This window comes from Aedes albopictus, chromosome 1, assembly GCF_035046485.1.
Source record: "Aedes albopictus strain Foshan chromosome 1, AalbF5, whole genome shotgun sequence".
In the NCBI taxonomy this organism is placed as follows: domain Eukaryota; kingdom Metazoa; phylum Arthropoda; class Insecta; order Diptera; family Culicidae; genus Aedes; species Aedes albopictus.
In genome coordinates, this window is record NC_085136.1 from 187,398,081 (window position 1) to 187,412,245 (window position 14,165).

Sequence of the window (14,165 nt, forward strand, 5' to 3'; positions counted from 1 at the left end):
AGGATTCCGCTGGGAATCCACTAGGATTCCGCTGGGAATCCGCTAGGATTCCGCTGGGAATCCGCTAGGATTCCGCTGGGAATCCGCTAGGATTTCGCTGGGAATCCGCTAGGATTCCGCTGGGAATCCGCTAGGATTCCGCTGGGAATCCGCTAGGATTCTGCTGGGAATCCGCTAGGATTCCGCTGGGAATCCGCTAGGATTCCGCTGGGAATCCGCTAGGATTCCGCTGGGAATCCACTAGGATTCCGCTGGGAATCCACTAAGATTCCACTGGGCATCCACTAGGGTTTCGCTGGGAATCCGCTATGATTCCGCTGAGAATCCGCTAGGATCCTGCTGGAAATCCTCTAGGAACCCGCTGGAATTCCACTGGGATTCCGCTGGAAATCCGCTGGGATTCCGCTGGAAATTCGCTGGGATTCCGCTGGGATTCCGCAAGGATTCCGCAGGGAATCTGCTGCGATTCCGCTGGGATTTCACTGGGATTCCGCTGCAAATCTGCTGGGATTCCGCTGGAATTCCGCTGGGTATCCGCTGGGAATCCGCTGGGAATCCGCTGGGATTCTGCTGGGAATCCGCTAGGAGTTTGCAGGGATTCCACTGGGAATCCGCTGAGAATCCGCTGGGATTCCGCTGGGGTTCAGCTGAGATTCCGCTGGGATTCCGCTGGGATTCCACTGAGATTTCGCTGGGAATCTGATGGGAATCCTCTGGGATTACGCTGCGATTCCACTGGGTATTGCTTAGAATTCCACTGGGAATCCACCGAGATTACACAGTGACTCGTTGATTTCCGCTGGGATTCCACCGGAGTTTCTGCTGAGATTCCGATGGGAATTCACTATAAATCCATAGAGCTTCTGTTGGAATTCCAAAGAAGTTACCGCTAGGATTCCACCGGATATCCATTGCAAAATCGCTAGAATTGCGCTGGGAATTTGCAGGGAAACCACTAGGATTTGTAGAAACATTATTTGCGAGAGATACATTAACATATAGATTATATTAACATGGTGTACCATCCATCAACGGAGGTGTACTGCCCAGCGTGGACCGAATCGCACCGTTAAATTAAACTGTCTCGTACTATCACTGCAATTGAGACCCAAGAACAATAAATCTTTGATTTCAACTAACCGGACTGACTCTTCCGACAGCCCTCGCCATACGTGCTAGTAGAACTCAGAAGAAAACGGCGCACGCGATTTCTGCCTTTAGCCGTCAGCTTTATGACTTACTCGCTTCCCGTTTCATCACCTTCTTCTGGCGTAGAAGTACTTGAACATGGTGTGCCCAGCGTCAATTCTCCAGCGTACTGCTGGCTGCCTTAATTACGATATATAGATGAATGGCAAACAAAACCAGAGTGTGCGGAGAAGAACGTTCTCATAAATTCATATTAATTCTACTTTAAACGCTGCCTCCAAGACAAGGCGATTACCTCAAGAAGAAAATCGTTTCTGGAAGCGCTGCTGGAATGAAATGGCGAAAGAACATCGCCGCTAAATATGCATGAAGAGGAAGATTGCGTCGCCAGCTCGTCGTCCGGCAATTGAAATCTTTCTCGATCTGAGCAGACTTTCGCATGTGCCGATTGCCCGTGGTGATATTATTTATGATAATTTTATGCCAATTTGTTGTGATTAATCTGAAATTTTTCATTGCAACCACTCCTTTTGTGCAGTTTTAATGCAGAAGTTCTACCATTGCATTGCATTGTGATAATGTTCTGAACAAGGAAAGTGGTAGCGATTGATTTGTTAAAACTTATAAGGGGTTATTCGTTACACACTGAATGACATTTATTATTCTTATGATATTTGCAAAGCATCAAATGATTTATTTGATTCATTTCGTATACTAAAAAGAAATCACTATCAATAAAAAATCAATTTTCTTCATTTGTAATTTATGAATAATTTACGCAAATAAATTCTCACACTTATCTGGAAATGTACAGCCCAATTATTTGTCATTATGCTAGTTGCTACTACCCGTTCCACGTAATCAAGGGTACTCGTACAGGAATCCAGTATGGCACCCGACGCCCAACAATGTACATGAACAAGACGGTACATACGCAAATCTTATTATTAGGAATCATCCATGATCATAACCCGAGTAATAAGTTATATCAAAATTGGCAGAGGTGGACGTTAAACCGGCTACCGTTACAAAAAAGCAAAAGAGGATTGTTTGATGAAGTAAAGTAGGTACAGTATAGAAAAGAAAAGAGTATACCTTTTTTGATTTCCATTCTAAATAGCCATTTTTGGTGATCTTTATCTTTATAGTCTACTAGCTGTCCCGCAAACTTTGTCTTGCCAAGTTGTGGTGGTTTGACAATTAAGGTCATTGCAGCATGGCACTCTAGATTGGTTTCAATTCGATCGTGTTGGTTTTCTTCCTAGGTCATAAAAAATCTACATTTTGTCTATTTTCTTACATTTTAGGTTCATTTTCCTAACTTTTTTTTACATATAAACACAGCCACCATGAAAACGAATCGAACCGTGCAAGAGCCATCCTAATCGGTTCAGCCGTTTGTGAGTTTTGTTGCCTCAAAGGGATTTCAAATTCATTTTTATATATATAGATGAAACGAATAAAGCTAAAAATGGACACGGAACAAAAATTTACCTGATTTCTGTTGAGTTCAGTCAATTCCATAGGCAACATGTAGATTGTATGTTGGTTCTATTTAGTAAAAATAACAGTAAAAAATCCAGGATCATTCATGAATGAGCTACATGACTTTTGTTTCGAAACAATCTCAAGCCCGATTATTGTCGGGCTGCGAAGATTCAAAACGAGCCACATGGACATTCTCTTCCAATGTCTGTTTTTTGAGTTATGAAGATCATAGTTGTTTAGTTTTTCATTTACAAAATGGAAACTACACAAAATCTACATGTTGCCTACTAAATTACTTGAACTTAACGAAAATCAGACATACAACTAAATTTTTGTTCTGTGTCAAATTTTAAGCTCAATCGGTTCATAGACTCCAAATATATAGACCACCAAAAAGCCCTATTTTGTATGTAAATCACAAAATGTTTACTTATTTCTTTCCAATACCGTAGCTTTCTATCAATGTCAATTCTTCTAACAATGAACGTTTGATTGATACTCAATTAAAAAAAATACAAATGAGAGACTCAGGCTTCACCTCAGCAACCACAGAGTAGGGCTATAGACTGTTTCAGAAATTATAAATACACTAACGATAACCTGCCATTTCAATTTGAGCACAATATCCAAAAAAGTTTCTTCTAGCTCTTATAGTAAACATGCTAACGAAGCAAATAATACCAATTTTGTTGATGTTTGTGGAAAAAGTTAAAAAAATAGGGCTCTGTAAACTAGATGATTAAAATTTGAAGTTGCACAAAGTGGTCAAAAAATGTAGCATAGTAGAAAAGAAAAAAATCTCACAGATAAAATATTTAATTTCCAAACACAATAAAAATTGCTGTATCGATAATAAAAGATGTTTCTCGATTGGTAAAAGTAATTTTTACTGGAATATTTGATCAAGGACCACCATTACGGGCCTACTCAAAACAAAAATTTTTGTTTCAAATTTCTCAACAACACCAGTAGCAATAAACGTTAAGCAAACGAATGTCTTAATTACTGTTTACTGCATTCGTTTTAACGGTATGACAAGCTTTGTCATCTGAAGGATCGAATGAGCTGAAAAAATAAGTTTGTTTAGATTAAATGCGTTCAGGAAAGCTAAGAAACTGTGTGGTAGTTCTTATGTTCCGTAGAAAACCTTAAAAAATGAGAAACTTGATCTCCGAAAAAATGTTGTGGAAATGCCTTTATCGATTTTTTCCAAATTTTGATCAAGGCATTCCATAGACAACTTGTTGAGAAAGCGAATGTGATAAAAATTTAAATAATTTTTGGTATTTAGTGATAAAAAATGTTGAAATCATTAAAAAACACCTTTGTGCAAACGCAAGTTTAAAAAATTAAGTTATTTGTTAGAGAACTCGACTGTTCTTTGAAATATCAAGACAATTGAAAGGAAATATAAAAATATGGAATACAATATACTATTCTCTGTAAGAAGTTAGTAAAAATCATTAGAACTGTCCATTTAATTTAATAAACAAAGTGTATTTATAATTTCTGAAACAGTCTATGTTAGACGTACTCGTACGGGTGATATGATCTTAGAGCTCAAACGCGACAAGAAGCGCCAGAGTGCCACCTACAAACGTCTGGCGGAAGAGGTCCTTGGCGCAGGGGTCGAGGTGAGGGCTCTTACAGCAGAGGCGACACTGAAAGTGAAGAACCTGTGGAGGACGTAAAACAATCCGTTAATGTAGGGAAGCTGAAGCTGGGCTGGTCAGTATGCCTACTGACTTTTCATGGGCCACCGGAATTTTGCTTCAGGTGTCTGGAACCAGGACACAAGTCATGGGACTGCAAAGGCTCTAACAGGAGCAAACAATGCAGGATATGCGACACCGAAGGCCATAAGACACAAGGCTGTACGAGTCCACCCATGTGCTTGATTTGTTCCGGGAAATCCTCGAACAACAGGCCCAACAGGCCCAAAGCCCTCGAAGATAGAAGACATCATACAACGACGATGGGGTATATAGGAAGGCGCTCTGCCGTATGCGAATCCTACATGGTTTAGACGGCGACGAGATGGTAGTGGTGCTCTCGCGTGCGTGCGACGTGACCATGCCTAGGCGAGTCCACCATAGAAATGGGAAACCACCGGCTTACTGGTGGACTAAAGCGATTGCAAACCTGCGCCGCACCTGCAGGATTGTGATGGCCAAGACGAGAGTTGTGATGGCTCCCATAGATCCAACAACTCCAGAGATGTTGGAGGGTATCATCGAGGGGCTTTTTCCACGCCATGATCCTAGTCCTTGACCTTCTTTCGTACGACAGCCAGGGACTGGGCTGGCGATGAAAAGAGGGTCACCGATGTAGAACTTGCGGGGATAGCAAAGTCCCTGAGCGTAGGTAAGGCCATAGGTCCTGAGAGAGTGCCGAACCTCACCTTAAAAGTAGCTATTCCAGAGGCTCCCGAGAAGTTCAGGTCTGCTATGCAGAAATGCCTAGACGAGAAAATTTTGGAAGTTTGGAAGCGGCAGAGCCTGGTTCTATTACCAAAGGCGGAGAAACCAGCCGGAGTCCCGTCAGCATATAAGCCAATATGCATGATCGACACGGCAGAGAAGGTGTTCGAAAAGATCATCCTCAATTAAACCGAGGGCAAAGTCCAAATAAAGTCGTTCATGTCCCATACATTGGTGTGAAATTTCAGGGCTCATGAAGTACTAGAGTAAAAATGTATAATACCTGCAAACAACATTACCTTGCATTTCACTCCAAATTGGATATCTAGTACTCCGTTATTGTTACTAACAGCAATCAGTAATTTGTTTATCCAAGTGTAAACATGAAAAATCAAATTTCGTGGTGCTCGCCTTTTATTATCCTTCGTTTCATTTTAGGATTGCTCGAAGGATTTTTAAACTGCATACATTGTCCCGCTAGTGATGCTTCTATTTGGAACGATTTGGAAAGATTTTGAAAAGAACGTGCGTCTTCCTAATAACGCGGTCAATCTTCAGACGGCTGAGACTCGTAACCTCACTCCGTTCCCGGAATAGTTCCCTTGCACGCAGAAACAACCGGGGAGAACATATATCCGAACTGACGATGAAGTAGTGTAAACGACAATTAAACAGCTTCCTATTCACTAAATTGAAGCCACTTTCGTCATAACCACGCTCATAACCGTTTGTGATTGATTAGATATGGCTACAACGATCTCCCATTCAGCATAAACCAGTTTTCAGTACCGCAAGAAAGTCCTTTCGGGCTTGAACTTGAAGGCCTTTATTAAATGCAGCGATACCCATAAGAAAATCAAACAAAATAAAGGAAATTTTATAAAAAAGTTTATTTTCAATTCAGACTTGATTCATGCCCTCTTTTGTCAAGTACTCAAGTATCACTGCTCAATTCGGCCACGGTCGGATTGCGTCTCGCTCTAAAAAAGCAATTAAAATACATCACATTTGAGAGCTGGCAGATATTGTTCAATATTATATGAATCTTACAAAGTACTTTGTGTGCTTTGAAAACTGCTGCTTGTTCTGCGGCAGTCTGGTTGGTCGTTTCGGTTTTCGGTTTTAAACTTGACATGTTGTCGTAAGCTACTACTTCATCGTCGGCTACTACGCCGCAAAGTATATAAAATTAAGGTAGTCAGCCAAACGTCAAACTTGGGTACCGGGGACCAAATGCAGTACTAGAGTTGGTACCCAGTCTAAGCCCGAGTGCTACGACTTTATTTGGACTTTGACCGAGGGTGTAAATGGTGTCTCGAGCAACCAGTTCGCCACCGGAAGGGGAGGTCTACCGTAGACGCTATTCTGTCGGTTAAGGGGGATTCGCTACTGTGCAGTAATGACTCTGGAAGTAAGGAACGCGTTCAACAACACCAGTTGGCCGGCTATTGCCGATGCGCTCCTGCGTGTGGGGATACCCGGATACCTATGCACGATTCTCGGAAGTTACTTCTAGAATCGAGTACTAGTTTACGACACAGAGGTGGGTCGGAAATGCTTTCATATAACCTCAGGAGTCCCATCCTGCGGAGCGGAACCATTGTAACGCGGTCGATATGCTTATGAGCTTCGCGGACGATATCGACACCATCGAAATCGACCGCCGGATCGTGGAAGACCATACCTTTTAAGAGGGAGACTGTCAAGATTGGACTAACGATTAACACCACAAAGAACAAATACGTATGACTGCTGGTGGTTAACGTCGGTCTGTAAGTAATAGTGGGGAAAAGCATAATGTTGTGGACGAGTTTGTTTATCTTGGCACTCTAGTGACTTACGATAATGATGTTATCCGCGTGGTAAGAATACGGATTGCGGCTGCCAATTGGGCCTTTTTCGGTAGGATGCAACCATCTTAAGTCCCGTAGGCTGCAAAAGATGGCAATACTCGCATTATACAAAACTCCTATTCTTCCAGTCGCTCTTTATGGCCATGAATCGTGTACGGTAAGAGAAGTTGATCTGAGAACCTTTGGAGCTTTTGAACGCAAAGTACTACTAACAATACTCGGCGGAAAATTGGAGGAAAGTTGAGGAGGACCAGAGGACTCTAAACGTTCAGAACGACTGGAAGCGATTGGCCCAGTACCGGTACTATTGGAGTTGGAGGGAATGTTTCATTCAGCGTAGATTGACCGCTACGAGTTGTAGTCTATCAAGTATCAAGTAAGTATCAATCATAATTATGCAACAATATTTTCAAAACATGAAACATGGTTCCAAACAGAAATTATATTTAAAATTTAGAACTTGCTGAAATCAGTTCAGTAAAGTTCGCGATTTGTTTTCATACTGCACTCGGAATGCTGGCAACTCACCGGCAGCAAGGGTACCACCGGCTAATGTGATGTTAATGATAATGTACGTAATGTGCAAACAAGAAATCACCGACTTGTAAAAGACCACAACTGGGGTTCAGATTGTAAACCTCGATGGGGAACGTAAATGCAAAATCATCATTCGGAAGAAATCGAAAGCAGAAAATGAATGCAGCAAGTAGGTACCCTCCGTCCAAGCACCTCCCCATACCTATAAGTGTTCTAAATTAACACCAGTTTTCGCGTTTCGTTTTGCTCTGAACAATATCACCCCTGCTGCAGCGTGAATTGCGATTTTCGCAATACGATGAATAAAAGTACTTCAAATAATCGCATCCAAGTAATTTGGCCGGAAACAAATTAACTATCATATTGAAAGCGACGAACGGATGCAGAAGTCTCCAGTGAAGGCGTATTATTTTATGTGGTGGCACTTTCTTTTACTTAACTTTCATTTTCTCACTACTGTGCATGCCTGTGGAAAATTATCGAGTACCTGAAAATAGAAAAACAGTAAAGTAAAAACATGTTAGAACGCAAGTTATAAATTTGAATCAAAATGTTAAGATTGTTTATTTGTTTATTTATTTCACCGCCTTCAACATTTAATGGGTTGCACAGAATTACCTTATTCTAATGTTCTTAACCTATGTTTAAAAGCTGTCTTGGAAATATTAATATCAAAAGAAGTAGTCGTGTTGTTGAAAAGTCGGCAGCACGAGAACAGAGGGCTATTGCTACCATACGCTGTACGATGGAATGGAATGTGAAGCAAAGCACGGTGACGTAGAGTTCTACTGGGAGCATAGAAGTTCACTTGCTGCAGTAGGTTGTTGCAGTTGATCCGATTCGTGATTAGATCGAAACAAAATAGAGTCTGCAAAAAACTCCTCCTAAAGCTCAGAGTACTGAGCCCTATGAGCTTGCAGCGGTTTTCATAAGGCGGAAGCCTAACTCGGTTGGACCTTCTCAAAACGTAACGAATGAAAGATCGTTGTACTCGCTCGATTCGATCAAGCTGAACCCGATGATATGGTGCCCAGACTTGGACTGCATACTCCAACACACTACGAACAATGGCACAGTACACACCAAAAAATCGATTTGAGGTTTCAGCAAAATTTTGCTGAATTTTGCCGAGCTGAAGGTTTTAGCAAAAAAATTACTGAAGTTCAGCAAAATTTGCTGAATTGTTCAGTAAACTCTGCTGATCACCAGCAACGTTTTGCTGAAATTCAGCAAACTATGCTGAAAGCTCAGCACAAAATTTTGCTGGACCCTTCAGCTCGGCAAAATTTAGCAAAATATTGCTGAAAGCGTTTAGTGTGTACAGTGATCTAAACGAAATGTGTTAAACTAATGAAGTGACTTTGCAACACAGGGAGACAACTCATACTGCACCCCTAGTTCTTCTATTTCAATCCTTCTCAAAACAAAGGAATAAAATAGAATTTATTTAAGGTAATTTTCCAATTGTTGCACGGCTAAAAACTCGCCTATTGTTGCACACTCCATGTTATTCTTATGAGGTGTGCAACAATTGGCGAATTTTTAACCGTGCAACAATTGGAAAATTACCCTACTTTTTTTTCGACTATTTTTCGAAAAACTCCGAGATTGATGCATTGCAGAGATGCATTTGAACGCGTTCTGTTCATGTTCTGTTCAAAAGCTGTGCTCACGTGAGCCGTGTTCATGTTCATACATTTCAAGCGCCTGATCACAGTGCTCTTCGTAGCTAGTAGCAACAGGTAGCAGATAGCAACAAATTTCTACCGTGCGTATGTGTCATGCAGCTATCCTTCCTGCATATGCTAGATCTAGTTCCAAACTGCAAAATGGAATTTCGAAGTAAAAATGAAATAAATGATTGGATATTTAAATGATGGTTCAAGGTATCGAATGTGTGAACCCATTATTTAGTAATCTATTTGGTAGACATCCGAGCAATTACGGCATAATACGTGGGCCCCACACTGTGGGACAACCGACGGAGGCTTAACTGCTCCACGAATAGTATCGAATAAAAGTGATTTTCTCACCACACCCGGCCAAGCTCGGACATCTATTTGTGTTCAACGGTATTATGGCGTGGTTCTTACACCATCCGCCTATCTGATGGTCCCAACCAGCCAAGAGTACGCCAATATCGTTGTGATGGAATCGAAGAGCTCACCCAGCCTGTTGTAATCAGAATGGCATACTTAACGATAGTTAAGGGCTCGGAAGCATTGCAATGTTTCTTTCTCGTCGATAGAAAACGCTACTTCCAATTTTCCAACCCAATCCAAACGCATCTGACCCAAGATCTGACCTGTCAATTTTGAACACCGCACTGTGTTCAATCTAGTAATCTAGATTGTGTTCAAAATTTTGAACATGCTCTCGAGAGCTTCAAGGGAACAGTTTTGGCACGCTCACAGCTCATGAGCGTTCAAAATGCATCTCTGGCATTGTGTAGTCGGCTCCACAAGTATTTAATGGTAACAAAACATAATCTATCAGCATTTACTACATCAAACACGAAAATGATTACAGTTCAAAGCCTTCGTATTACACAACCTATTGGGAATTAAATTGAAACTGATCATCTCTTGAAATTCAATTAGGTAACGACTTCTTTCAAAATCTTTCCCATAACAAATGCGTGCGCCCAAGCCATTCAATTGTACTTAGAATATGATTTAATTTCCGCTTCAAATACTTTTCATTTCAAACACAATAAAAAATAATTGCTGATGAAGTAATTGGCACTGGTTGGAAAAATTCCAGTCGAATTATTTATAAACTTTCCCACGTGCTGTGCAAAAATGAAGAGCACTTCGCTAGCTTACCCCCTGCCGGCCACATGATATGGTTTTTCACCCTGCACTAGCTTTTGTAATTAAATGCGATAAACGACGCAAACTTCTCAACAGGCGAAGCTTGGAATCCGCAAAATTGGCGATAACCATTCCAAAAACAGTCAACATAACTTTCACGGTCGTGCACCACAAGATCGTCACTCATGAACAGCATTAAGTACTTAGGTAAGAAGGACTGCGCAGTGCGCACGGCGCGATCACAAGGTCTTGAACGTTCGAGAAATCGCACGATTTGCGATGGCACGGACAGTTCGAAATATTTCGCTTAATTTGATGTGAAAGTTCATCGGCTACCGTCACCAACCAACCCGGTAGCAACTGGGGATGCAAGAGAGCACTACATATTTCATGCGCATTGGGCACCAATATAAATGTGGGAATTTTATCTAACCCATTCGCACACATTCAGAGTTAACAGAAAGAAATGAATAAAAGATACATGCACTTGGCCGTTTAAATTTTTATAAGGTTAGGTGAGCATTGAAGACATAAAACAAAAATTATTCTGCGATGCGGGGTTGATCACGACTTGAAGCCAACTGTTGCAGTGAATTTTCTTGATTATTAACTGGCACGATGCATCCATAACATACAGAGAATTTTTAATAATTCTTTCATACAGAATACGTAAAAGCTTCCATATAGAATAGAGAATACATTATGAAAATTTCCCTGAAAAATTGTGATATAAAGAATTGACACTGACAAACTCTGGGTAGCTGTCAATATGATCATCGGAAATATTTCATTCTTTTCATCCCATTCTTTCAAGTTCAATCATTAAGGGATTAGTAGGCGTTGAAACTGTAAATATATTTGTCAGAGATGTTTCCTTCTTTGAATCATTGGCTGCCTTTTCGAGTTAGGCATGTATACTGATATCTCTTTCGGGGCGGAGCCCAAAAAGTGAAATCTCCATGGAAATGGCTCAACATTGGCATTTTAAAACTCTTAGATTTCTAACAAATTTTTCTTTCCCATTTGAGAGAACTTCTGCCATCTGCCTGCACTGGCTAATAGTCCGGATCTAGGAGAACGAACAGCTACCGGAGGAGTGGAAGGAAGGGGCCATTTGCACCATCTCCAAGAAAGGTGACAAGTAGGAGTGTGAAAACTTACGAGCGATCACAATTGAGGGGGTTAGGAGGTCAGAAGTGACCAAAGCCCAAGTTTGGGTAAATGAGGTGTAATGTTTTTCACCCGTATTTCATCCCATACAAAATGTATGGAGTTTCAAAATCAACCCAATTTTCTACGATTTATTGTTTTTATTCTTATCATCATTAAAATAATCTTGAAAAAATCCTGAAAGCATGAAATTTAAAATTTTTTTGATGTTCTCAGCTCAAAATCGACAAAATAGTCACTTACACCACCCCTTTGATTCTGTGCCCCTCAATTCTGAATGCCGCCTGCAAAATGTTATCCCAGATAATCTTCCGTCGTCTTTCTCCAAATGTTAATGAGCTCGTGGCAAGTTATCAAGCCGGCCTCGTTGACGGCCGCTCGACAACGGACCAATTCTTCACCGTGCGACAAATCCTCCAAAAATGACGCTAATACCAGATCCCAACGCACCACCTGTTCATCATTGAATGAAAGATGACAAAGATATCAACAAATCACTTTTCCATGTTTTACGATAGTGACCCCAAACTTTTGGTTGATAACTTCTTCTTTTTCTTTAATCCCAAACTTTTGGTTGATAACTTCTTCTTTTTCTTTAGGGTCTCCAGTTAGCCTAGTGGTTAAGGCTATGGGTATGGGCGATAACATCAAAAGCTAATTTACTTAATCACTTTTCTTCTAGAAATTTTAGCTGAGTTCGGTAAAAGGCAGCTGAAAGTTAATAGAAAATAAGTTATATTACCGCTCTCATCTTGGCTCTCATCTTAAAATTTGGTCGACTCAATTTCCAGCGACACTGCCGTAAGTTTATATTCATTGTTTTAGAAAATTTAGCAACTTTGGTTTGAGTTTACAAACAAATATTTTTGTAAAAGTTTCATCTAAATCATGCTCAAAGTTACTTTGACTTATAATCTTTTGAATAAGAAATCCATATGGTTTTGAATTCGGATGCAAATTGGCGGAGATATGGACCTAAAAATAACATGTTTTTGAGGGGGTTGTCCCGAACAAACTCTATTCTCAGCAAAACAGTTCCAAATCTCAGAAATGAACTGTCAAAATGACTAAGATCTCGGTAATGTTGTTGATTGCCGAGCACTCAGCTGTGCGGATCTCGGCGAATGTTTGAGAAAATGCTGAGATTCCGGCAATCCAGATAGAGTGTGCTCTCTCTCTTCTTGGCGTAACGTCCTCATTGGGACAAAGCCTGCTTCTCAGCTTAGTGTTCTATGAGCACTTCCACAGTTATTAACTGAGAGCTTCCTCTGCCAATGACCAATGACAATGCATGCGTATATCGTGTGGCAGGCACGAAGATACTCTATGCCCAAGGAAGTCAAAGAAATTTCCTTTACGAAAAGATCCTGGACCGACCGGGAATCGAACCCGTCACCCTCAGCATGGTCATGCTGAATACCCGTGCGTTTACCGCCTCGGCTATATGGGCCCGTAGATAGAGTGTGCTGTTCCAGGTGATTTAGAGGAATTTCAAGGAAGTTTCAGGGGATTTTTGGATTTCTCCTGGGACGTCTCTTTCAGTCGACAATCGTTAAGGTGTTATATGTGTTCAGGCCCGTGCACAGAAGTGGTGCCAAGGGAGGGGTTTTCCCCAGTTTTGGCACCCAACAGTCCTGAAAAGTTTTGAACTCCTTGGTACAGCCCTTGAATGAAGCTGAAATCTCCTGAAACCCCAGAGAAAGCCTATAAAACCCTCTGAGATCCCCTAGAACAACCCTGGAATGCTCCTTAAGTCTCCCTGAACGCCTCTGAAATCCTCTGAAGTCCCATTTAACGCCCATGGAACGCCCTAGGAACCTCCTGATAGCCTTTGAAGCCCATCGAAAAACCCTGGAACGTTCATGAAATCCCCTAAAATATACTGAAATGGCTTTAAAAGGTCCTTGAACACTTGTCGAAAACCCTACGACCTCTTAATCCTCTGGAACGCCCCTGAAACCCTCTGAAACTCCCCTGTAGTTGTGGGGTTGAGGTAAAAAAATGTTTATTGCCAGTCATGGGTCTGAGAGAAACTTATTTTGGAATGACCAACTAATTGACTGATTACAAGACTGGTCAGAAAATCAGACACAATAGGTTGAGGCAGTTCTATGATTTTTTTTATGGATATTATAGCTGACTAGCTGAAAATTCCGTTATTACATTGTATGAAAATTTTGAAAATTGAATTCCAAATATTTTTTTCCTTCACGTTTTCGAACTCAAAGCGAGATTTATTTGTCTGTATTAACCTTCCAGCGCGCACGCCATCAAACAACCGAAACTGCACCGCACTCGCGCTGTATACGAGAAGCGAGGTTTTTTGGTAGTGTTGTACTTTTTACAACAGCGCGCGCGCTGAAGGGTTAACGAGATTTTTAGCCCTAGTTCATCTCGGGACCAACGCTTTATTTCCCTTCCGAATGAAAAACTCACTTTTTGCGAGTTTGTCGGGAGTGGGATTCGATCCGAGGTCCTCGGCATGATAGTCAGGTGTTTTAACCATCACACCAGGTCCGCTCCGCTTCAAAGCGAGATCCTACACGAAAAACGATCATAAGGTTACCAAGTTCAAAAATGCTGGAAACTAGTGTTATTAGGTGATGTGGTTGTAATTTGTTTGACATTCCACCCGGTTCAACCTGGAAGCACGACAAGTGCAAGTTCTCTCCCCTTGTTGTCCCCTTGTGACCGATGCCGACTGGTCATCGAGAAATCTAGCGGAAATTATTTTA

General features: G+C 41.2%; 1 protein-coding gene and 1 pseudogene across 1 annotated transcript in view; both read right to left on the bottom strand.

The window, feature by feature from the left end:
* The window catches only part of LOC115269232 (uncharacterized), a 169,305-nt gene that overhangs the window by 118,346 nt on the left and 36,794 nt on the right, over positions 1-14,165 (bottom strand). The window lies entirely within an intron of this gene.
* LOC134285140 (pre-mRNA-splicing factor 38-like) overlaps positions 1-14,165 on the bottom strand; it is a 35,953-nt pseudogene that overhangs the window by 21,497 nt on the left and 291 nt on the right.